The sequence below is a fragment of the Bombus fervidus genome, chromosome 7, assembly GCF_041682495.2.
Source record: "Bombus fervidus isolate BK054 chromosome 7, iyBomFerv1, whole genome shotgun sequence".
NCBI lineage: Eukaryota > Metazoa > Arthropoda > Insecta > Hymenoptera > Apidae > Bombus > Bombus fervidus.
The window spans coordinates 4213204-4237342 of NC_091523.1; the positions used below are offsets into that span (position 1 = coordinate 4213204).

Below are 24139 nucleotides of genomic sequence, written 5' to 3' on the forward strand. Positions count from 1 at the left end.
TCTATCCGTAGCGCGAGCAGCCATATCACGATCGGACATGTGGTACTTCGCAATTATTACACACGACAGAGTGAAATAGAATTTCAAATCGAGTTTAAAACAAAAACGAGTTTAATACAAAACCAGCTCGATCCTCTTGATGTCGTGATAGCGCGTCACTTGTTTTACTGTGATAAATAACAGGTATGCTAGATCGAAACGCTTTCGTTGTCGATCGATCTTGGTTTCTTGTCAATGCTTTGTGTTTTCCTTACATTTCCAACATGCGTGTTTCTATATTTTCGTAATACATCGTTTGGTTTAATAAAAACAGAAATATTTATGTTATACAAAATAAATAAGTAGGATAAAGACTGGTTTCCTGTATGTAGATTCGAGAGATCCGAGCAATCGCTGTTTTTTCCAAACAGATACTCGTTCCGTTTCTGTTAAATTACATTTTAACGTTCGTATATTCTTCTATATAAGAAGTAATTTTTATACGTATAACGAAATAATAGGTAGTCGTAACTTCTCGCACAAGGTTACTAAATGTTAATTCGTTGACGCATAACTTAAATATATATGTCCGTGATATACCGTTTAGTGCCCATATATTCAATAATCTCGCATAGTCCTCCATTAAACTTTCACTTCCAATGCTATAGCAATTAGCATATCAGGCTTCCAAGAGTCAGATATTCTTTTATAGATATTAATCTACTTAAACATTTTCGACCCGATCAAGAAACAGTGCCTTACCATTCCTACCTTCAAACAATATAACTCAAGAGAAAACTAACAAGGAACTCCAGGAATCAAACCAATTAAAAGGAATCTAATATTCTTCCTTAGTATTTCTAAGAATCTAATATAAAAGTTAAAAGTATCTTGCTAAAACCACCATGAGAAGTAATGCAGTCAAGAATTTATTTCCACGATACAGACCTTACAATTTCTCCAAGTTCCTCTTTGTGTGGTTAAGCCACCTCGATCGGAAAAAAGAGGATAGAAAGAAAGAAAAAGCGAAAAATTCGAGCAGAGACGCCCGATAAAAGAATCGAAAGGTGAAGAATCGAGGATAGTTTACTGCATCGACTCGGCGTCGATTTAACCGCGGGATATACAGTCGGTGAACTGAGATTGAAATCACCGGTTTCCGGTTCCCAGTTGGCTCCGTGGCTGAGCCATGACGCTCGTTTGTTCCCCTTCGGGGGAAACTAACGGAGATTCACGACGTGTGTTTTCGTACTCGATCGTTTGTTCCTTGAAGATATGGGCTGTGTACGTCCCCGTGCACGTGAATATACGAAAAAGGAAGAATATCCCTGAGTTTGTTCGTAATTAGCGTAGCCGCGTTACCACCTCTTATTCTTTACCCCACGTCCTTTCGTTCTACCGCACCGTCTTCGTCGATCTACTTACATACTTGGTTCTTCGGCGTGTTCTCCGTTTCTCTTTCGCGAGACGTTCGTTACGTTCAGCTGTCTCCCTCGATCGTTCATTACATACAGAAAGCGCCGTTTCTTGCGCGCACACACCACTGGAATTCGAGGATGATAATTGAAGCCGAGGCTGATGTCTCTAACGATCTTGCGGTGGCTCGACTTTGACAAGTTGCGCGCGATATGTATTGATCATCGCCACGCCGTGCACGTATTCGAGACAATTGTTAGTTTGCGGCGTTACGGCTGCCACGCTTCGTCATTTGTCGAAGGAAAGTGTTCTTCGGAAACGATGAAACCCGGGATTCGAACGCAAATTAGCGGTGTCTTTCGAGTGATCCGCGTAAATTTTGTTGATTTCCTTTCGTGGGTGTTGAAAGAAAAATTAATAAAAAGTAAATTTATAATGTCACGTCGAAACATATGATGTCGTAATATTTTGTTCGCAAATATAATTAAATTTTACGAAATGTCCGATCGAAGCATGTACTACTAAACGATAAAGTCATTTGAGTATCATCGTTTCTGCCATTTCCTTCGTATCATTTTCTCTTCAAATACTCGTTACACCATGAACATTTCGCACACAGGTCACAGAATTTTACGACGATAAGTAAAGGTATTGTTGATTCCTCTAACGATCGAATAATAATATATCATTCATATGAAAGATGTAAATACGTAGAAATAATCAGTATCTCCATCTTTATTATCCGTTAGTTAATATCAATGAAATAAATTTCCTTGAATATAAAATAATAGAATTGAAATATAAAATTGAAATCGGAGCGACTTTTTCTTAAGTTGTTCTTAAAATTTTTCTGCCATAAGATATTGGAAAACCATATTTTACCTTTTCTTATCAGCAGTTTTCAAGATTTCCCTTCGTCTAATACGGAATCTTTTATTCATCAGTTGATAAAATCACCAAGGAGGTTTAATCGAAAAAAATTTTACCTTATAACACATTTTTATCCGAATAATGAACGAAACAATAATCACAAACTACTGCACACGTTTCATAAACGTTCATCAATACAAAGGGCACCCGGACAAAAGACCAAGGGCCAGCCAATATCCAACAAAGAAATTCGTTAAGTAAAATTAGGTAATGATTTTCGATAGCCGGGGTCAACGACAAAGCATCGAGGCATGCACGAACGAAGAAAAGGAAGAAAAATGAAAGAGAAAAATCGAGAGAAATATCGAACGAGGCAGCTCTGTCTCGCTCTCGTTTTTTCTTCTTTCGTTCTTTTCAACTCTGGCTGTACTTGTATCTGGATCGCGGCGTCATGAAATTTATTGTAGGTGCCGTGAACCCATCCACGGCTCTGGCATCTATTCTACCTCTGCTGCACCTGCACTTTTACCACGACGAGGTGGTTTGCACCTTCCACGGATCAGGCCAGTTCTTCTTCTACCAGGGACAGGTATAATGACATTGGAATCGGTGCAACGAACGAATGCACAGTGCGCGCCGCTGCGTAATTTGTTGCAAGAGCAAAAACATATTTCCAGCGAAAAATGTGATTACTGCTCCTCCATAGTTTACTTGGTGCATGTCGAACGAATTTATTAATGAACGAGCACAAGGGTATACGAAGATTGCCACGACAAGTTCATAAATGTTGCACTTTTATCGGAACAAACGGGGACGTGTATCGTGTGTTCGGTACACGAAGGTAGAATTTGTTATATCAAACGAGTGCTCTTGTGGATCACACCATTTAAATGATTCACTCGGTTCCATGCAAAATTTACTTTTTTGGAGCAGAGCAGTTTTCTATGGAAAGATTTTGAAGAGTAAAGCTAATAACGCGCGGTTATAGCCTAGAATCGATTAAAAAGTTAACAGTTCGCGAATTATAGATTGTATTCTATAGAACTTCTGATTTAATAAAATAAGTGCTCCTAGTGGAACAAAGGCAGAAAATAGAAAAACGCGTGAAATTAAAAACAAATATTTAATCGATTTAAAAAAAAAGATTCGAATGTTCGAAAAAAAGCTCTAATTTAAAGGGAGTCCTAATATGAGTGCGACGAGCTTTTTCCCTTTATTAAGCTCCGATCGTAGACAGGAATAGTTTTTTTTGTAACGCTACACATGCGATGAATACGGGCAATTTTATTAAAACGTGCCCTTATCTTCTAGCTCACTCGTTGAATCTCCCACAACGCATACGAACGCGCGATCCAAGTGAAATATAGGGTTCCTGGACCAACGAAGTATATCGCGATTTTATCAGTCGCTCGAAATACAAAAAATCGCCACGGTTGTGCTGCAACCGGAACAATGTTATCATAGGAACATACCGAAACAAAGACGTAATCCGCGCGAAGAAGAGGGACGGCTGAAGAGGAAAGCAATAGTTCAACGAGAGGGAAAGAGAAGAGGAAGAAGACGAAGAAGGTGGAAAGGTGCAGAAAAGAAACGTCGATAGCCCAAGGTTTACTGCTCATCTCGACCGGTTACTCTCGTAAGTCCTTTTAAATCTCAGTAATCTATGTAGTTGGCACCGCGAACATCGAAGCTTTTCGAAAACAGTGACAACCATGATGGAAACGAGGATCCCGTCGACCAACGATCAGCACAGAGACGAGCACACTTTCGTCGTCCACGAGCTACGTGATTCTCGACAGACACGCGTGGCTTCTGAATATTTTGGATTTCGTGGATCGACTGATGCCTTCGTGGAATCGCAAACGAGGGAAATGAAAGGGCTGCATTTTTTAACGAGATTTATGTTTCCGCGTGCAACGTGACTCACGAAAGAAACGGTTGATGAAGAAGCTGGGGAATCCAACTTGCGATATTATGAGCACGATTTGTTCGTAATTCGTATCGGCGTTACGAAGTACGTATTATAAAATTTCGCGTTGTTATTAAAAAAGATTCGTGGTCGAGATAGGCACAATCGTCCCCAAAAGGAGTCTTCAGAAAGATGCAGAGCACCAACTGGTTCCTGACCAAAGGTTTGGCGGATCGGAAGATGGAAGAACTTCAATGTCCACAAGAAGAATCGACTTGGATCCCACTCCCTGGCCATATCCCAGACCCGCGATGAAATTCGCCCGGCTGCTTCCAGGATGCATTGTCTTCGCCTTTTTCTTTTCTCTCTCTCTCCCTCTCTCTTTCTCTCTCTCTTTCTCTCTCTTTCCTTCTCTTCCATCCCTTCTTCCCTCAGCTTACGAGCGCCAGCGGCTTGGTTTCGGTATATATATACGACGCAGCATCGGTATCGGCGGATACGTATGTATACTACCTGTACGTATAACAGAGCGAAGGTCTATGCCCTGATGCTGCTGGCCCGATGTTCGGGCTCAGGGGTACAGGAACACGCGGCAGGCAGAAGACCAGCAGAAGAAGAAGAGGAAGGCGCTGGAAGAGAGTAGACGGAGGGACGCGACTCGATAGAATCTGGTGAGGCTTATTCCACCGGTCTTTTTTCACCTTTTGCTTACATAATGTATTCTCAAACGTACATACGGCTCTGGGTACTCTGCTACCAGTGAGCCTTTACGTATGGCATCCGCATGGGCCCTCTCGTGCCGTCTGTGTGCCCTCGTGTTAGTACGCGCGTCCACGTACGTGCTCTCTCTACACGCTCTACGCTCTACACTCTACGACGGAATGGTCGTGTGGGTGTACGTGGACGTCCGCGGCAACACTCTTATCGTTGTCCACCCATACGTCCATTGCTGGCCGTTTCGCCGTGGCCGACGCTGTCGTCGTCGTTGTACGCCCGCAAACGTGACGGAGGCGTGTCACATCGGAATACAAAAGGTATAATACCCACATACCGATGCCGCTAACTCATACCTACCGGGGAATACCAATTTTCGAGCTACGAGCTCTGTTCATCGTCGCGGCCTCGACGCACTCCCTCGATCGCCCGCGGACAATTCATTCGCGATACCAGACTACCTATTCGAGTACCTACACGTGATGCTACAGGTGAATGTCGTCGCTTCGATGAATTAACCCTGCTGCTCACGCCAATCTTCACCGGTTTATATCAGAGGTCGGTTAAGCGGTAATTCAAATTGTTTTTTCGATATAGTTAATGAGTACTTTAAAAAAATTCTTTCTCGTCTGCGCGCATGACTGTTAGTAGCAAGAGAATTAATGTTTTCTCGTTGATACTAATGTAATTCTATATTTAAGTGGATGCTAAGCTAATTAGAACTTTAGAAATCTCTCCATTAGAATAACGCCCTAAGAATCGAAATGCATGAAACTTTTCATACTCGAAACACTAAAATTCCAACGAATTGCAAATTTTAAATATACTTTTTAAAATACCTTTAAATAAGCAACAATTCGACGAAACGAACGCAATAAATAGGAAAGCTCTGAAATTCGATTAACTCCCACGATCGATCACAATTAGCACCGCTCGAGACCGCCTCGTTCTGAATGACAGACCGGCACGAGCAAGCGAACGTAATCAGCAAAACGAAATAAACCGGGAAAGGGAAGAAGGGGAATCGGCTCGTTACGCGGTGAAAATAAATTACACGTTTTCGTGTCAGGAAAGGTAATCGTTAAGCAATTAAATAAATTAGTTAATTAAACACGCACGAGAGAGATAAACGCTGGTGGCGCATACACTAATGCCCTTCTTGCCCGGGCATAGAACGGTTCATGCACGAGGACGATACCTGCCCGGGTTGTTTGTCACTTTTTCCGAGCGTTGCGACGGCGAAGGAAGCCTCGAAGCTCCGATGGTTGGTCGCCTTGCGATCGACGGACTCTCGCGTAACTTATCGCTGCTGCAATGCACTGGAACGAAGCAACGCTTCGGTAGTTGCACAGTTCACGTTCATGCACGCGGGCCAGGCTATCGCGTGTAAGCTGGCTGTGGTTCTTGCCGTACCCCGACTGGCCATTATCATTTTTCACGCACAAATCTATGGTTACATTAACTCGATATTCCGCGAAGCACGGCGATTCGTCGACCGACACGGAATTATGAAGGATTCATTCATCGTGGAACAAGCGGCGACTGATTAGCGTTGCTCGATTCCATTTAGCGCGCTCGTTATCTCGGGTATATGTACACACCGAGGGAAAAGAAGAGAGAGAGAGAGAGAGAGAGAGAGAGAGAGAGAGAGAAGAAAAGGTGCGTACGGCATTCTCTGCAAGGCATTTCTATCAGGGTCGGTCGGTCTGTCGTCTATAAATAGTTACATGGTGGACGTAGCCCAGAGAGAGAATGCGTAGTCCATACTTAATATGTATGCCCATGGTAGGAGGGAAGGTTTCGATGACCGCAAGGACAGCACTTCGTCAGTCCATTTGTCACTTTTTATAAACCACGCTGCTAAACTTGACGTGAAACGTCATGTACCATTGCTGTTTATGCTGCGCGCCATGCTTAGGATCGATGTATTATCCGAGAAGTTACTTAGATGGAAGCAACGCTTCGATAGTTCTCGATACAGCGTTGTTGTTATTACGCGGATGCGAAGGATCAGTCGTTCTTGTTTCATCTTCCGCGTGCTTCCTCCATAGCGGTTTAAAGATAGAAAAATGCGTTTCAATCGAAAATGACACAAAAGATGTGGCGAAGTTAATAACGGTTAAACTAAACCGCACGAAATTACAACATATTCCAGCTAATTAACTTTCTTGTCGCTGCTATCTTCCTCTCGATCACGGTCACGCTACATCCGTATCACCTTGCGTTCACTTACCTCAAAGTGAACCGAATGATGTTACGTTAAGCTAAGTATCTCACCATTGCAATTTCTTAGCGAATTTCAAACAACTATACGTTTAACTTACAAACTTGCACCGAAGCAAACTTTGTTCCTTAATCTACTCCTAAACTGCTCAAGCAATTGTCTAGAAATCTACCTATCGATGAATACAAATGTCGGAAAATGCCCGATGAAAGAACGAATCATTAAAACAATGAGATTTTCTCCGCGAGTGGTAATACGAAAAGATGTTTCGGCGTTCTACGTCGTAATGGCTGCTATTGTGTAACTTCGAAGGCTATACCACTTCGAAAACGAAAGCAGGCGAGAAAGAGGGAGGAGTGTTACAGGCGGGATAGCTAATGGATGGAACGAAATGAGAACAAGCGTTGAATCCAGCCAGGAAAATCGAGAAGCTCCAGCAAGAAAATTGTGCTCTTAGAGGAAGTCGCGCTGCCACTGGCGAGACAAGCCTCCGAGCAACCGAGTAAATAGACACTCCGTGCGTACAAAAGGTACACAGTGTGCAACATTTCACCTGCAATGGCCTCGCATCCATAGGCTTTCAGCGGAAAATGCATCGTTGGCTGCACGAGCAACACCACCGACCCCACGGGGGATGAGGCGAGGGATAAAGAAAACGAGCACCGCGACCGGCTGGTCGCCCGCGATTCTGCGCTAGCGACTTACCAGCCTGCCGATCCATCCTCCTCCTCTTCCTCCTGATTCTCTTCTTCTTCTCCTCCTTTTTCCGCGCGCGACAATTTCCTTTCGCGTGTACGCTGCTCTCTTCGATTTTGCTCTGTGCTTCGCGGCCATCGTGGCGCGCGTACAACGATGACTATCGTTGGTAGATGTATGCAGTTCGTTACTGTGCATCTTGAAGGGAAAAAATTGATTGTCCGATAGATTGAGAATTGACGTTGCACGTTAGTAGTGGTTTTCAATGAAATATGGTGGATGAGGGATCGAAGGTAGGATTTCAACCGGTAGAAAAGTTTTTAACAAATTTTTAAAATGCCACTAGTTTGCCTCTTGAGCTTAAAGATTGCGTAGCAGCATTAAAAGTGCTCACTGCGCTATTCCCCGTACACGATGCAGGACTTTGAAGATATGTAAATGTTATTTATACAAAAAGTTACTTCACTGATTGCAAGTTGTTGGAAATGGCAGCTGCCGTCGTCCCACCCTACACCCCGCACACGGATCGAACGAGTGCTTTGAAGATAAAGTAGAAGAAATATACGTGATGTGAAAAAAAAGGAGTTGGTACGCCGGTTACAGAATGATTGAAAGGCATGACCAAGAGAGAGTTATAACATAATAAAACAAATGGAAGATATTCTCCGAATTCTTTTGTACCCTCCGATTGTCTTTAACGAAATTTTATTTCAATAATCCGGCGAAGAAAGCCACCGTTAATCCGTACACACAATCATCCCCTTCGAAAACTCTAAAAACGCTAAAATAAAAAGAAACATTTCAGTAAGTGTACAGTGTAATTAAATCCACAGAGACGTATTCGCCTTAAAAAGCGGCAAAAAATAAAGGAAGTGGTTGAACGTTATTAAATGACAAGTTTCGTTACACCGTGTTTCGTGAACGTACCTCGCGTGGCTAGAATACTAGTTAATGAAATCTACCACCGAGGCAGTGCAAAAACGAGGATTACTCTAGTAGATCTCTTATTTTCTTTCCCGTAAGCTGTAACTACGATGAAGTCGGACAGCTTAACGCGATTAATATAATATAATACGTGCGGCCTAACATCGTCCTACTTCTGCGAGAGCACGACAAGGGAGAGTACATGGTAAGCACTTAAAAGCGTGCTGCGTCACGCGGCCTAGAAAAAGCGAAAGATCGAACGGAACGTGTAAGTGTGTGGACCGAGACGGCACGGCATGGTGTAACAAAACTAATAAAAGTACAGAACAACCAACTTGAGAGGGAACGAACAAGAAGGAAAGTAGTCGAAAAGGAAGAGGAACAACGACGCGTCGACGACGTCGAAGGAGAAGATAAAGAAGAGGTGGTTCTCTTCCCTTCTGGCCTGAGGCCGAATGGACCTGGGTATAGGTCCAGGAGGTAGGTAATCATCTTCAGGTTGCGTGCTCGCTCCTCTGTTCACCAGTCACTACAATCGTGTTTCTTTCATTTTTCACATACGTTGCAGGCAAACCGTTTATTTAGGCATACCGCCCTCTCTTTCTGTCTTCCCGTTGATCCCGTGGTGGCCGCTACTTTTCAACACCCGGGGCTAGGGTTTGTCGTGGGAATCGGAACACGTAAACGCGAATCAGGGGCCCCCGAATCAGACGTTTCGCAGGAGAATCTCGTCGTTTAGCTACGAAACCAGCCCTGTAGGCTTCAAATTCTCGATAAATACCCCTTCCATCGCGATTCTACAGACTCGCAGAAAGAAGACATTCAGCGTAACGCCAATTGGTCGGCATAATTCTACCGTGGTGGTAATTGACTTTGGCTTGTTCTCTGTTACAGTTCGTTGGGGCTCATCGGCGATGCTCCGAGAAAAAGTGCTGATCGCTGCTTCCTCGTCTGTAACCGCCCGAGAAACGACCTAGCTGGAGGAGTCTGGTGGTATATTTCTTGAAGAAAACAACGAATTACTGATGGTCAACAGGCGATTATTAAGGGATTTAATTGCGTTCGAGGATGACAATTAGACTGGTCGACGATTCTTTTTAATTGCTTCTTGTTTGACGCGAGACTTGCACACTACCATCTGAAGGAAATCTATCGCTGCTATCGAATGCATGCATATATGCGACTGCATGTTGCTAAGTAACAAATATTTTTTTAGTCGTTAAATTCAGAACTAGTAAAAATTACGTTCCTTTTAATCAAATATGTATTTTTAGAAATAAGGTACAATATAATAAATAAACTTTTAAATTGGAAATATACGTCGAAAATTGTAATATCTTTTAACTGGTGTACCAAGATGAACTGCAATGTCACGAATTTAGAATCTCGAACGAAGAAGAAAATTATTTATTTCAGAACGCAAGAGATGACCTTAAAAACCTTATGCAAAGATAGATAGAGATTAGAAAGATTAGAATAGTACGAAGCAGAAAGCTTGTCACGGTGAAAATGCTGGTCGCGACTGTCATTTGACATCTCCAGAGCGATGGCTTTAAAGGTATCAAAGAGCACAAGAAAGGTACGGTGAACAACGTTAATAATACTTTGAGGCACGATTCAATCTTTCTTCTGCTTGGATATTCACTCTCATCTTGAGGACGATCTTCCATCGGGCGCGACAAAAAGAGCCGTTTGTATAGAGCGCGTTTTTTTGACGAAGTACTCCGTACGGAAAAAGTTTTAATTTCGCTATTAATTTACAAAAACGAAAAAATGCAAAGTAAAAAAGATTTGTTTAAAAAGTTTGAAAAACGCGTACATATTCGTTGTTTAATATTTTTTCAACAAGGCGGATTCGAAGATATTTTTATTATTCGAATTGCGCGAGGTAAAAGAAAGGAATTTACGATCTTGCGAAGGAACAAAGGAATCATGATGCTCGACTGCTTCGTTACAGTTTGTTGCGCTCAAGAGAAAGAGTATTTTCGTTAACTTTAACGACCAAACTTTCCCTGCTGCTAACAGGAGATATAAAAATCCGAAACTTTTAAACCACCCGAGCAACAAGAGCCATCCCATAAACGGGGGAGTTTACTTGAAAACGTAATCTTTATTCATAACGAATCGGAATCTGAATAATCAATACGTCTACCGTGAAGAGAAAAGGGGAGAGAAACGAGGAAGGAAAGGAAAAGCTACAAATGAAACGAAGGAAGAAAGAAAAGGAGAATGAAGGGGAAGGCCTTTTTACGGCTTGTTACAAAAATTATCCGAAACAACGATGCTCCCATCGTTCGCCGGAAGGGAACGAAAGCTCCGGGCAACAAAGCAGAAAATTTCAGACCGGTTTTTCTCTCTTCCTCGTTTACGTCGTTGCTACTTTTTGCAAACGACCGCAGGAACGTCGATGAAAAGTGTTGGCGAACAATGATCCTACTCGAAAAACTATCTCCTTAAGAGATTACGCCTCTGGTAAATTACATGAATAAGCATTGCTCGTAGATAATTGGTTCGAGGTAAAAAAGAAACCAAGGAAAGGTATGAAACTTGTTCGAAAAGTGAAAATTTCAACGAACCGATAGCCAAGAAGAAATCCCCTTCAGAGATGTTTCCGGCTCGCCTTCTTTTCATTCCCGGTCGTTTCAACTACGCGAACTTCTCCGCTCCTTTTGCCGAGAATTGGCCGCGAAATGCACGTAGAACGAGCTCTTCTAATCAGGCCTCGTTGAAGGCTCGCCTTCTACGGATGCCACGGATCGTGAACGTAAATTGCAGAGAGATGTCATAGGAGGTAATTGGACGATGCCTCGAAACGCTTGCAAATTATTCTAACGAGACCTACGAAATTTCCCTTGACCGGACGTGTTTCGTAAAGGTATCCTTCTTGTCCTATTTTATCTTCCACCGTTCTATCGTTTCTTCATTATGGAATATTCGTATTTTGTTCCTTCGCATGGTCGAACCTTTTTTTATCTCATCTAAATCAGACGAGCAAGTTTTTGTTTGGAAAGAAGCATGGCACGATATGAAGGAAGATCGCGGTGAAAAATTCGTTTTGCAAACAACATATCGCGTTGAAAAATTTATAGAACTTAAAAGTTCTATCCACTAAAAGTGATACAAACCGAGATACAGCGAGGCAGGATTTGTGAACCGTTTTCCTTGCTTTTACGTAATTTCTTGTCAACCTTCTACACCCCATATAGGAATTTATATCTCAGATAAACGTATCCCGAGTCGAAAGTAAATCGAATAAGAACAATACGGGCCTGACCATTTTCACTTCAACGCGTGTACAAACTTCCCGAGCTTGTTCCTTTGATTTCATTTTTACCCTCGTTTCCTATAAAACCTTAAAAGGTTCGATTTCTAGTAGCCTTTGCTAAAAGGTATTATCATAAAATTGCACGCGCACTTTTTAATATGTTCACAGCAAATTACTCGCATTACCCCGATTCCTCCGTACAGATATCCTTCATGAATCAGAAGCAGGGGCGTAAAATGCGTGGAACGTAGCGTCTGTAGCCACTCATTAACTAGCTCTAATATCCGAACAAGCGATAAACAATATGCAAATTCGATCGGATCGAGCAGAAGAGGCGCGATGGCAACGACACGGGAGCGGTGTATCGACGATATCTGGTTCTGCCGGAAAGGGTTACATTTATCCGGTCGCATTATCTTGACGCATGACCATTCTTCCAGGCTGTTCGGTTACGCGAGACTGGTTCTATGATCGGTGATATAAAACCGGGAAGATACCGACCGTATACTGGTATATCGATGGCGAGAAATAGTGTCTATAAGTATCGTGGTTACTAACCGAACGACTCGACCGTTCCAGCTCTAATAATCCGTGATATCACGCTACCCTTTTCTCGGTCTTTTCCCTCGCAGTCTATCCTTGCTCATCCATGCCTTTCCTTTATCTCTTCCTCTCTCTCCCTCTCTCTCTCTCTCTCTTTCTCTCTCTACAGATACATTATCGTGTTCCTCCTTCCTATCCTTGGTGCTTCTCTCCAATAATAAGAAACTAAGAACCCGTGCGCGTTCCACGAGAACAGAAAACCGAACAGAACGGTGCAAGCATCGCGACGTAGCCCGATAATTGAAATTGATGTAATCGCGGTGACGTTCCGACACACCGAGACTTTTGCAACCGGCCCTCGTGGAACTCTATTAATATACGCCGCGTTTACGCCCGGGAACGATAAGCGGAATGAAGACAGAGGCAGGATACGCGCGTTGCTTTTTTCATCGAGTGGACAGTAGGTTGCTATGTTCCACCGACATACTGCGAGTTCCAGCGCGTTCGACACACGGCTAGCCGTGAGTAAGCTCGGGCATAAGCTCGTAAATTGATTGCGAAACATTCTACGACGGAATCCCGATTGGTCGGGCCATTCCTTTCTAGGGACAGATGTCACGATAGCTAACGACTTGAATGACGAGTGGTAAAACGATCGATTTCAGGAAGTGGTGTGATTCAGAGTTTTTAAATGTGGCACTACTTGCGGTGGTATTTCTCCGTGTGACTTGACAACCTCCATTCGGCGAGCTTGTCGTAGTCATTCAGCGCGGTTGGAGGAAATAATACTTTCGTCAAGTAACTTACTCGCGCAGCTTCCATTAAAATTTGCGTTGCACTTTATCAATGCTTCGACACTAACAACATGTTAAAAGATTCAACGATTTTTTAAATTATCCTCGCGTTCCGTACGAAAGTGAAATAAATTATTGACATCTATTGTCATAGCAATCGATAAATTAATCGAATCGATCGAATCCACTAGAAATTTTGACCTATGAGAAAAGATACAATCGCAACACAGGTATTACGGAATTATATTTACGCGTGCTCGCTGGAATCAAGGGAACGACGATCAAATTTTTTTACACAAGAACTTAGGATTGTTACTCAAATGCCATTGTTGCATACGGAGCATCGCTGTATTCTTTCGTTAATCCCTGAGACCTTTCATTGTTGAAAGGTCGTCACGAGGCAGCCTTTGAACACTTTGGAAAAAACGAAGAAAAAAAGAATTGGTAACTCGATTTCTTTCCGAATATCCCCCAATCAAGTCATTCAAGTTTAAAATTCGCCCGGCATGTATAATATAATAGTCGAGCGACCTGACGAACGCGTAACGAAGGAATTTTTTTTTAACGACCGTTCCTCTCTTTCAGAACAAATCCATCGACAGTGAATTTAATATATACCTGCATCTATAGTGAAAGGGAAACGAGGATAACAGAGCGTGGAGAGGTGCAGGGGATTGAGGGGGGACGAGAACGAGAACGATCTACGGGTATAATTAGACTGGTTTCAATTTCACCGTAGAGAGAAACTTTTATCAGGATCGTCGCTCCAGACGTCACCCGGAAACGGAAAAGGATGGACGAAAATCGCTTGGAAAGTTCGGCAGAGAAAGCACCGTCGCAATTGGAGGAACGAGGTTTCTATTGTCCGTAATTCGCGCTTCATGCACCCCATCCTGCCCCATTCGATGGTTCGCGAATAGTCGCCTCCAACTTCCGCTTTTTGTTGAAACACGATTCTTCGATGACTTTCGTCCGACGGATTAACGCAAAGTCAAATCGAACTAATCGGGGCTGATTAAATTATGTTCCTCGAGGAAAGTCCAACCGGTCTCCCGCACCAACCTCGCTCGAATTTTCTTTTGTTGACCGTCACTAGATAGCGAAGGGTGAACGCTCGGGGCCAGAGGGGATGGAAGGTGCCTCGAAGGATGATAATTGTCGAACGGAGTAAACAACATCGTGCTCGTTCCGCACGAATCCTCTCGTTCCGAGACTGAATCTACCGAGAACCTCATTTTCTTCGGTCGTGGGAACTGTTTGCGGAAATTCCGCGAGCTACAGCAAACAATGCCGCGAAACAACAAACGCAGTCTGCTCGTTGTACTTCCATTCGCCAGTTTCGATTTCCATAATTCGCGATTGTCATCGCGAAGGGAAAAACGTTGATGTTGGCATTTCCTTGAACCAAGTTGACGGGGTTAGTTTGCACCCGCAACAATTAAGAAGTTCTAAAGATAAATCGTATAAGTGTAAGTACAGAGAGTAGGAAGGGAGTTTTAAGACATGGGTGAAAAGAGAATTTACTCGGAACTGTACTTGGCTCAATCGGACTTTTGTTTGTATTTAACTGCAACGAACGGTTTGTTCGATTTGTTGTTGTTTGCCAACGAAAACAGAACTAACTCTGAATTTGAAATTAAGCAAGACATGATTATGGAGTGTCTGTATTCGATTAGTAATACTTTTCAATTTCCCAGAAGATTATCGGTACATGCTCCACCCCTTATCATCTTCTTCCTAAAGAAATATCGCGCACTAATTGCGTACAACGTTATTATACGTACGCGTTATTACTCTTTACACTTCATAAACAGTTAGGACGATCAGAGACGAATGTGGCAATAACATGATAAAAATCCTATAAAACGGTATAAAAAGTACAATGGATATTTACTCGTACGTATAGTTCACGCTTGGGGTAGTCGGCCAGTGCAGAGATACACACGAGTAATGAAATATTCATGAAACTCGATGTAACGCATAATATAACGTATTTATCCCATGTAACGTTTAAATTAGTCGTATTTCCCACCCGGGAGTAAAGTTGCTTCGAATCGCATAAATTATACCCGGCGAATATATAAAACGTGTTTGCCTGATATCCGACTGTTAGTATCGGGTATCATTCACGTTTTGCTACTTTAAAAATTTAAATTTTTTTATCTCAAACATGTTTTAACTTAATTATTCCGCAAGTGTAAATTTTTGAATTCAAACTTTTCATAGAAATACGAGTTACATCTTATAATCATTTTAATTCTAATATTCGACGTATTCCCTTCCAACCAAAAAGTTTCGAACGGTATTTATTAAAAAAAGAAATCAAAGCCTTGGAATATCGCAGTAGGAAACACGCACCGAAAATATCACGCTGAGCGTCACGACTAAGCCACTTCAGATATTTTTAACCGATCGAAATTCCATCGCCGAATATCCCATAATTAGGGCTGCTTCGGGGTAGGATCGCTCCACCATATGAAAAAAAAAGAAAAAGAAGAAAATGGAAGAGAACGCAAAAATAAAAAAACAAGGGAAAAGAAGGCGGTTTGGAAACATCTCCTCTTGTCGTGGAAGTTTCGTGTCGGTCGCGGACTTTATTCCCGAAAAATTCAGCGGGCAAAAGACAAGATTACCCTTTCGAATCGAGAATCATCGGTCGACCGAACGTTTCATTCTAACAGCCCGAGGGAAGGCATTCCAGGGATCTCCTTCGGCGGAGCATTCCGAAAGTTTTCACGGTCGCTGTTAATCGGTACGGGCCCCCATAGACGGCGATTCCCTCTCTAGGCAATAATTTCCTCGTTTTTAATGTTTGGCGGTGGACTGCTCGCTCGGTTGCGCGCTTACACGAACGCACACGTGTCCATGCAGAAATCCGTGGTTGGCTATTCGAGAGCAAAATGTTCGCCAGGGGAACGAGAAAGGTACGAACTGAACGAAGGAGAAAGAAACCAAAGTTAAAAGCCGCGTGAATTAGTGTGCAGGGTGGATGAGGGAGTTACGGGGTTGCCCCGTGGGGAAGTGGCCCACCAATTTTAGTATATCGCCTAATAACAGACCAGCCAGAAGAAGAAGAAGATGCCCCGGGTACCTTTATGATACGTACGTCCCTTGTTCGTGCTGCGCCACCCATAACCCACCGCTGACTTAGCCTCTGGTCACGGGAGGTGAGCTTCGTTCAACCAAACCCGCAGACAAACGAAATATTGTTGAAATTATAACGCGGCGACGATGACGGCACGACTCCTTCGTCTGTTCAACTTAATGGAGGTACTAAGTAGTGATCGGGTTATTCGATGAATGATCCTCGGGTTTGGAGAGAAAGCGGATTCTTTCTCGTACATCTTGCGAAATTATCTGAGGTTTCTTAATTAACGAAGGGCATGTCAATCCCTATCTATCGATCCCGCCTGATTTAGATTTAAACATTTCTAGTTCTGTAAAAAAAAAAAGACTATATAATCACTATCATAATAAGAAGATTCAGATTCCAATTAAATGGTACACCAATAATCCATTCGTTTCCCGATTATTTCCAGAAGCACTGCATACATTAATTCTCCCATCTTACCTGCATCCATATAATATTTCCTTTCCCCTTCGGACTAACCTTCCCACAACACAAATTTCAATCTGCCGTTCTACCATTCCCACGGTCACCAGCTCTCGTATAACCAAAATCATTATCTTCCCGTATCTTCTCATTCGTATAATCATTTACGATCGTGATTGCGATCATCGAGACACCGTTCAACAGCTTCCTTAAATAGAAATAGAACAACGCGACGAGTTGCTCTCATCCGGTCACGCCGCATTACGCAATATTTTAAATATCCACGGGAGAACGCGCTTCTTCTTTCCTGTCTCGGTTAGAATCGCGCGCGAGTTCAATGAAACCGAACGTCCGCCGATAAGTACGACATTCCTGCGTGATTATGCATGACTTTGATTTAGCCGAGCTACACGCGATCAATAGTCCTAGCCATCAACCAGTCACAATTAAACGAAGGCACGGTCAATCGAAAAATAGAGTACTGTTACCTACATTTGATTATTTTAACGATTGCAAACGTATTTGAACTAGAATTTACTGTATATATTAGAAGAGTGAGATTCAATAAAATATTGAGCTTCTCGAACATCAAACTAATAAACTCCATGTTTCTTAAAGCTCTCCATTATCAATTATCGAGAAACCGATGATTTTTTTCTATAAGTTCATTTGTCGCAATCCTATGTAGAACTTTACTAGTTCACAATAATTTCTACAACTGCGACAAAGACAGCTTCACGATCAGCTATGTTGTTTAAGTGCAATAAATAGAAGATCAGTGTTAAAGATTCGATTCGACTATATTTTCTGTATTAAGACTCTCGATTTATCAAACTTAGGGGCTTATTAAAACGTTTACGCTTTCCCTTTCATAGCAGGTATTCGAATCATTAATATCTGTCATACAATGCTTACGATTCAACCTTCTGTACGACGATGTTCTCTCCGATTTTCCAGTCAACTGGGCCCTACGAATAATCGTTGTTGCGTACGACGCTCGCGCCATGGATCGCGAAAACGCAAGCATTACATCGCAAGGAAGGATGATTATAATTATAGGTAATAGTTAATAATTCATAATAAAAGTAATATTATAAATTTAATATAAAAGTAAGAATTAATAGGTAATAGATAGACGCGCAACTCGAAGCGCATTAATTAGAATTAATTAGAGACGTTTCACGAACGGCGGTCAACAGATCCTTTATACAGGACTAATGGAACCCTCCCCCAGACAACGCGATGAATATCGATCTTCGAGCAGCCGATTTAATACTACTCGCTGTTACCTGCGCGATACCGGTCACGGTTCCTTGCCCAAGAACGGGAAACGCCGTTAGAGCAGCAATTTCGCGTCAAATTCTTTCAATTCTGACGCGCTGTGAACTTAGAACGCTTAACGGGAGTTCTGATATACCGATTCCGGAGTTTAATTATTCTGATTACTTTTTTAATAAACGATCGATATAGCGAGATGCCGAACGCACAACTTTGGTCGGAATGGTTTTGATGACAGCGGTTATTGAAGATGGGGAAAATCTAGCATAAATTGCACGTTAATTTGAGAAGGAAACACATAAAGTAGTTTTAATTCTTGAATTTTCCATTTTGTAATATGAAATAACAAGGTAAACGATGTTTCGTGCCATATAAATTTTCAGCCCCAAGATATTTGATCTCCTATTTAGGAAAACCGTATTATTGTTTACTGAATGTCATGGTTGATAGAAACAACTGGAAACATCAAATTCTTTTCCTTAAATTATTAGACGTTATCCAAAGGTCAGCTCTTTTAAAAGTTTTTACATGCGCAAGATGAACTTTCCCATATTCGGAAGAGGGATCCGTAATTATTGCGCTGGAACGCGGAGCGTAGTTGAGAGCGGAGTTAATTACTTCTAGATTTTATATACGTCGTATCTCGTTCGCGTAACCACGGATGGAAAGTCAGAAGTCAGTCTTTAGACGAGTGAATGATGAAGCGCGTAGGCAGGCGTATTTTTTTCTCTTAATTGCACCATAATACACGGCACTATAACATACTACTTCCGGCTGATAAGTAAGTAACACTTTGTTCGTGGTGGCATAGCGGTGTATTGGCAGTGGTGTAACACGTGTTTCTTGTTTGTCATTAACGTCCGCCGTCGTAAAATGCTCGATTACCGCTGATCGATTGCTAAGAGCTGGTTAATTCGTGGTATAAACTCGCCTTTGAAGAATATCGATGTGCGCACGTCTTGAATCGCTGAATATCAATTTGTGAACGCTCGCGCACACTAGCAGGCAATTAGCCCACACCAATGACGACAAATTCCTCTCCACATTTTATAAATCGAGTCACTTATTAACCACCGCTGCCCAGAGTCGGCTGAAATATTAATCAGCAGTTGATTAAATATTTAAGATCGATTAATCTCTTTAATCCATCGATTACCGCGTAAACGATTTTCGATTTTTATCGAGAGGATACAATTATTGGCATATATTCTTTGTATACGTAAAGGTGAAAAATTCTAAGAGTAATTATTATACTTTGAATATTTGGTATAAATTATGAACTACATTTATATTATACATCGTACAAAGCATGACTGTAGCTTATACGTCAATCTTTTCTAGCTGTACGATCGTTCCCATATAGATCACTACAAATCACTAGAAGGAACGATCAAAAATATCATCCTGGAATAAGTGAAAACTCTTCGATGAACCTACTTTGTACCTTCAACATTTAGAAGACACGAAACTTTGAGTTCGTGGACTTTCCTTAACGAGACACTATTCGTCCAGCGATAAATCGTGACGAATATATTGAACACTGACGGACAGCTGGAAGTAGTAGATAAATCTAACAAGATCTAAACCCGCCTATCGTTACAAATTGTTGGAACATCTTTCGGTTGTCGAGCAGTCGAACGATGTTTCCACTTTTGACGTTACGTTCGCGATATCTAATTAAAGGGAGTCGCGAATGCAGGGATAATTTACAAGCAACGAAGTTCCCTGGGCAAACTGAAACCAGCGTCTGATAGACAGCGCTGGCTAGAATGAATAATAGGGCAGTTACGTGCGCGAAGTGTCTTGGACTTAATGACCCGACCGCATGGTTGTGATGCCGTGAGCTACACGGTGTTTTACATTTCACGAACGATGCGCCCAGGAATCAGGGAATTAAGGTCGATTCACATTTAATGATGCGACAACTATCGACCAAGGAGAACAGTGTCGAACAAGAACCAGTTTCGAGACGTTGAACACAACCAATAAAAGACGAAGAAACTGAGAAGATGAAGAATTTGATCACACCTTATTACTCGTACAAGTAACATTTTTAATGCCTTTTGCGTCACCTTAAGCAGAAATAATCATCCTAGATACAGGTATAAAAATGGGACTTAAGTCATCGACATGTTTTCTGTTACACTCATAAAACGCTGAATTATGCAGTAAAGTATGGAATTCTCATTTTAGCGTTATTCGGGAACATCTATAACACAGGTTATTTCTGTGTAACGAACATCATTGGCATATTTGATATACTTAATACCCAAAGATCGAGATAGGAAGGCAACCAATATCAAAGGAAAAGATCTAAATTAGCAAAATCTGAAGCGAGAAACCAAAATGTAAACATATGTATTTGTAGGAAAACCCTTGTAATTGGTATAGTAACGTAATTGCAACGACGATTATATTTGCATATTTGAGATAAGAACAAATTGCAAGGCAAGCCTGTCGTTTTGCGTCAAATGCAGCGAAAGAAATTGCTAACACAAATCCTTTATCATCGATATCAATTGCAGAAAATATTCACAGCCGACACGAATATCATTCAAATACGTAGTTCCTCCGAAATCAATCTTCGCGTGAAAAGGAAATTACTTTCGGTCTCGGAACAGCGACCTACCTTTCTGTCAGGATTGGCAAGCAGGCTATTGTGAATCGAGCCTTATAGTAGGTGTGTCAATCAGTAGCAAAGTAATAGCTGGTTTTAAGTGTCGTTTCGCGTGCGTTTAATGACGGACGGAGATGCAAAACCGCGATTCGAGGACTATGGGATCGCCACGAAAGAGGCGCGTCCAATGCCGCGTAAGCTGGCAGGCTTACTCTAACATCGCGTGATAGCATCGTCGAAAATATGCCGGTATCGGGAACCACCGGCGATGCTTTACGAAGGAACGTGGGTGAAAGGGTGTCCTTTTGAATGTAAATCAACTTGGCGTATATCTGTTATATATTACGGGTGTATGAATGAATTTAGCAAGAGGCAATATCTCCCAGCAACGAAGAATACTGGTTATTGTTGGGTGAAACCCTTGTGCGTTACGTGATGCAATATCTACGCGGCAATATCGACTTCGAATCATTCGAAGAGCAAATAAATTGGTTTGTATGTTTATGAAAATTAGTGTCATCGATTATACAGTTTCTACATAGTAATTATTAACACGATTATTATCAAATGTTCACTCTAAAACGGCAACGTAATAACATAAAAAAGGGAACTCCTGGTATACTAATAAACTCAAACTTCATTGTAAAATATCCCTTTCGAATCCTGTACAATATGGTTGATAGAACGGCTGAAATTAAAAATTAAGATCTACTGTATTTTTTGTCCAATCTCACAATCAACATTCGGAAGCGTATGAAACCGAACAACTACCGATCGACGATTTGAATCATAAAGCCAAGAGAGTAAAAGGTAAGCCAAGAGTAAAGAGAGGCCGTTCCACAAGATTAACCATGAATAAAGTAAATGAAAAAGGTTTTAAGTTTGAGTTCGTGGCATACCGTGCTCGCGGATACAGACATCAATGAACATCGAAACCGTCAATAACCGACATCCACCGGTGCAATCTTGATGGCAATTAAGCCGCATCACAGTGCATCATTAAATCATAAACCTTCGTCGGCCAGTTTATCCGCTGGATTTCGCTCTCCCACGCGCCAAACGGCCGTTAATTTGCCACCGAATAAAACTAAAGAGAGCCTCCGGCTGTTGGGTCTTCGTTCTCCGACCGATCTGGCCCGTGCACACCAACAAACAACCATCCTTAACTGCCCACCATGGCCTTCGATTAATGATCATTGAGTTGGCCAATTACGATCGATAATTCCACATTTTCTCTACGTACAATCGATGGTGGTCGTCGTCGATCGATCGCACTGTCCACAATCCTCGCCAAAATGCACAATCACAAGAGATAATATGATTTAAAATGTATATATGTTTTAAACTACGTTGAGTAACTTTCAAGTAATCGAGGATCCGAACAGATTTATAAGATTTATAAGACAGTTTTTAAATGCAATATACGATATAAGTCCAAATTTTCAAGTTCAAATTGAAAATGACTTTTTTTACAGTTGAATGAAAAGATGCGGATGATTGGTCCAATGTTGATTTAATCGCGAAGCGGTACTGTATGGTTCGTTTGATGCTGAGCTTTTACTTTGTAAACTTGTTAAATGCGTTAAATTACTTCGACATCTTGTATTCTCGATTCATCCAAAAAATTTACAAGAAAGCGTATCAAAAGTATACAATCTCAACGCTCGTTGAAAAGGCGACATTCGCTGCTGTGTAAGTACTTGCATGTACGCCACGCAGGAAAATTGAATCGTGGCGTGTCTGAGAGGTTTTTAGCGTGACGCGCGACGACGGAGAAATGTGTGCAACACGGGTGCGTTGCTGCTCTGCGTTCTTGCCCCTGGCGTGTTATAGTAGGTCGCGGCGTTAAATTTCGGACGATGATTTGTGCGCAGAATTGGTCGCGGTGCGGGCGTGCTTCGCGCGCGCAATTGCCGCGACGATGAAATATGGAATGCGTGAGGTGACCTGTTTTATGACCGGGCATCCTGCTCGCGATCGACGATGAATCTTTGAAAGGATCGGTATTTTTGTCGTGAATCTATATAAAATATTCAATATAGAAAAAATTATTGGATGAGAGATTCAAAGTAATTTGTGGATGTTGTTATTTTGACCGATGGCGCAGTATATTGGCCAACAGTAATTTTGGTATTTTAGAAACAGAAAATACGATTAAAATAATATGCCACATAACTATCCAGAAATAGCACTGAGCAACAAACTCAAAATAATTTTCTTCACAAATACTAGAAATTTACAGAATTTAATATTATCAAAATAAATGTACAAATGAGTCTTTCATCGAAAATGGCTTAGTAATCAATATAAATTGATAATTCTTAAATGTAAGTTATGCTTTAGCGTGTATTCCTTGAAATAAATAATACGATTTATAAAATGGCTGTAGGTTGATCCTTTGCGAATTCCTATCAGAATTGAGACATTTATTAAATCGGCATGTTTCGTCGAAAGAAGCGCCAGTCATTTCGCTCCCCTTAATGAGCGTACGTGATGAGCATATCGATAATAATTATCGATATATCGCACACGACAATATTCAGATACGTTAATCGTTTTACACCTGTGTTAAATAGCGACTAAATGTACATTTTCCACATTGTTACACGTATTATAAGACTGATAAATGTTTAAGTTAAAATATTGTGCGTTTAAGACAAAAAATGTTTTTATGCCTTATTATTGAGAGAATTGGGGGAACGGTTAAATAATCAAATTTTTATTAAACGCAATACGCTGTTGAAGACCTTTCTAAACATGAAATATTGAAGATAGAAAATTGTTGCATCGAGCACCAGTAGCAAAAAATATACGACTCTCTTCTGACTACTCATGCAATTAAAGTATGTAACCTATGCAGTTAGCAAAACATCCGTTATTTAATACTCCACACGTTTTTGCAAACTAACGTTAAGACTTCAACGTATTTGCTAAAAAAATTCATCAAACGGTTCATGCGCTAATGAGAATCAAAGAAAAATTACATTCCGTTTTCTGAATTACCGCATTTTTTCTCACCGTCGTTATTTACTACACTATGTTCATTCTAAAATATTAAGTCACAGATTTAGTCAAAACATTCCAACAAACCAGAGTAACAAATTTTACCTTCTATCGCACGGGAAATTTACGAATTCTGATGTAATAACATACTACTTTTCAGATAAAAACAACAATTTTATTTAATTCTTGTGATGTGAATAAGTATCACTTTCATCGATGAAAGTGCTAGATAGTCAGGAAAATCGTATCGAAAGAGAATATCTATAGCAGATAGACAATTACGAAACAGCAACACAATATCTACGGGCAAAAGCAATTAACAGCATGTTCATTACGTGACGCGTCTGCGCGAAA

The 24139-nt window shown here is 41.4% G+C and overlaps 1 protein-coding gene across 4 annotated transcripts in view; it reads right to left on the minus strand.

Annotated features, from left to right (window-relative positions):
• Positions 1 to 24139, minus strand: part of LOC139988967 (band 4.1-like protein 4A) — a 60720-nt gene that overhangs the window by 28333 nt on the left and 8248 nt on the right. The window lies entirely within an intron of this gene.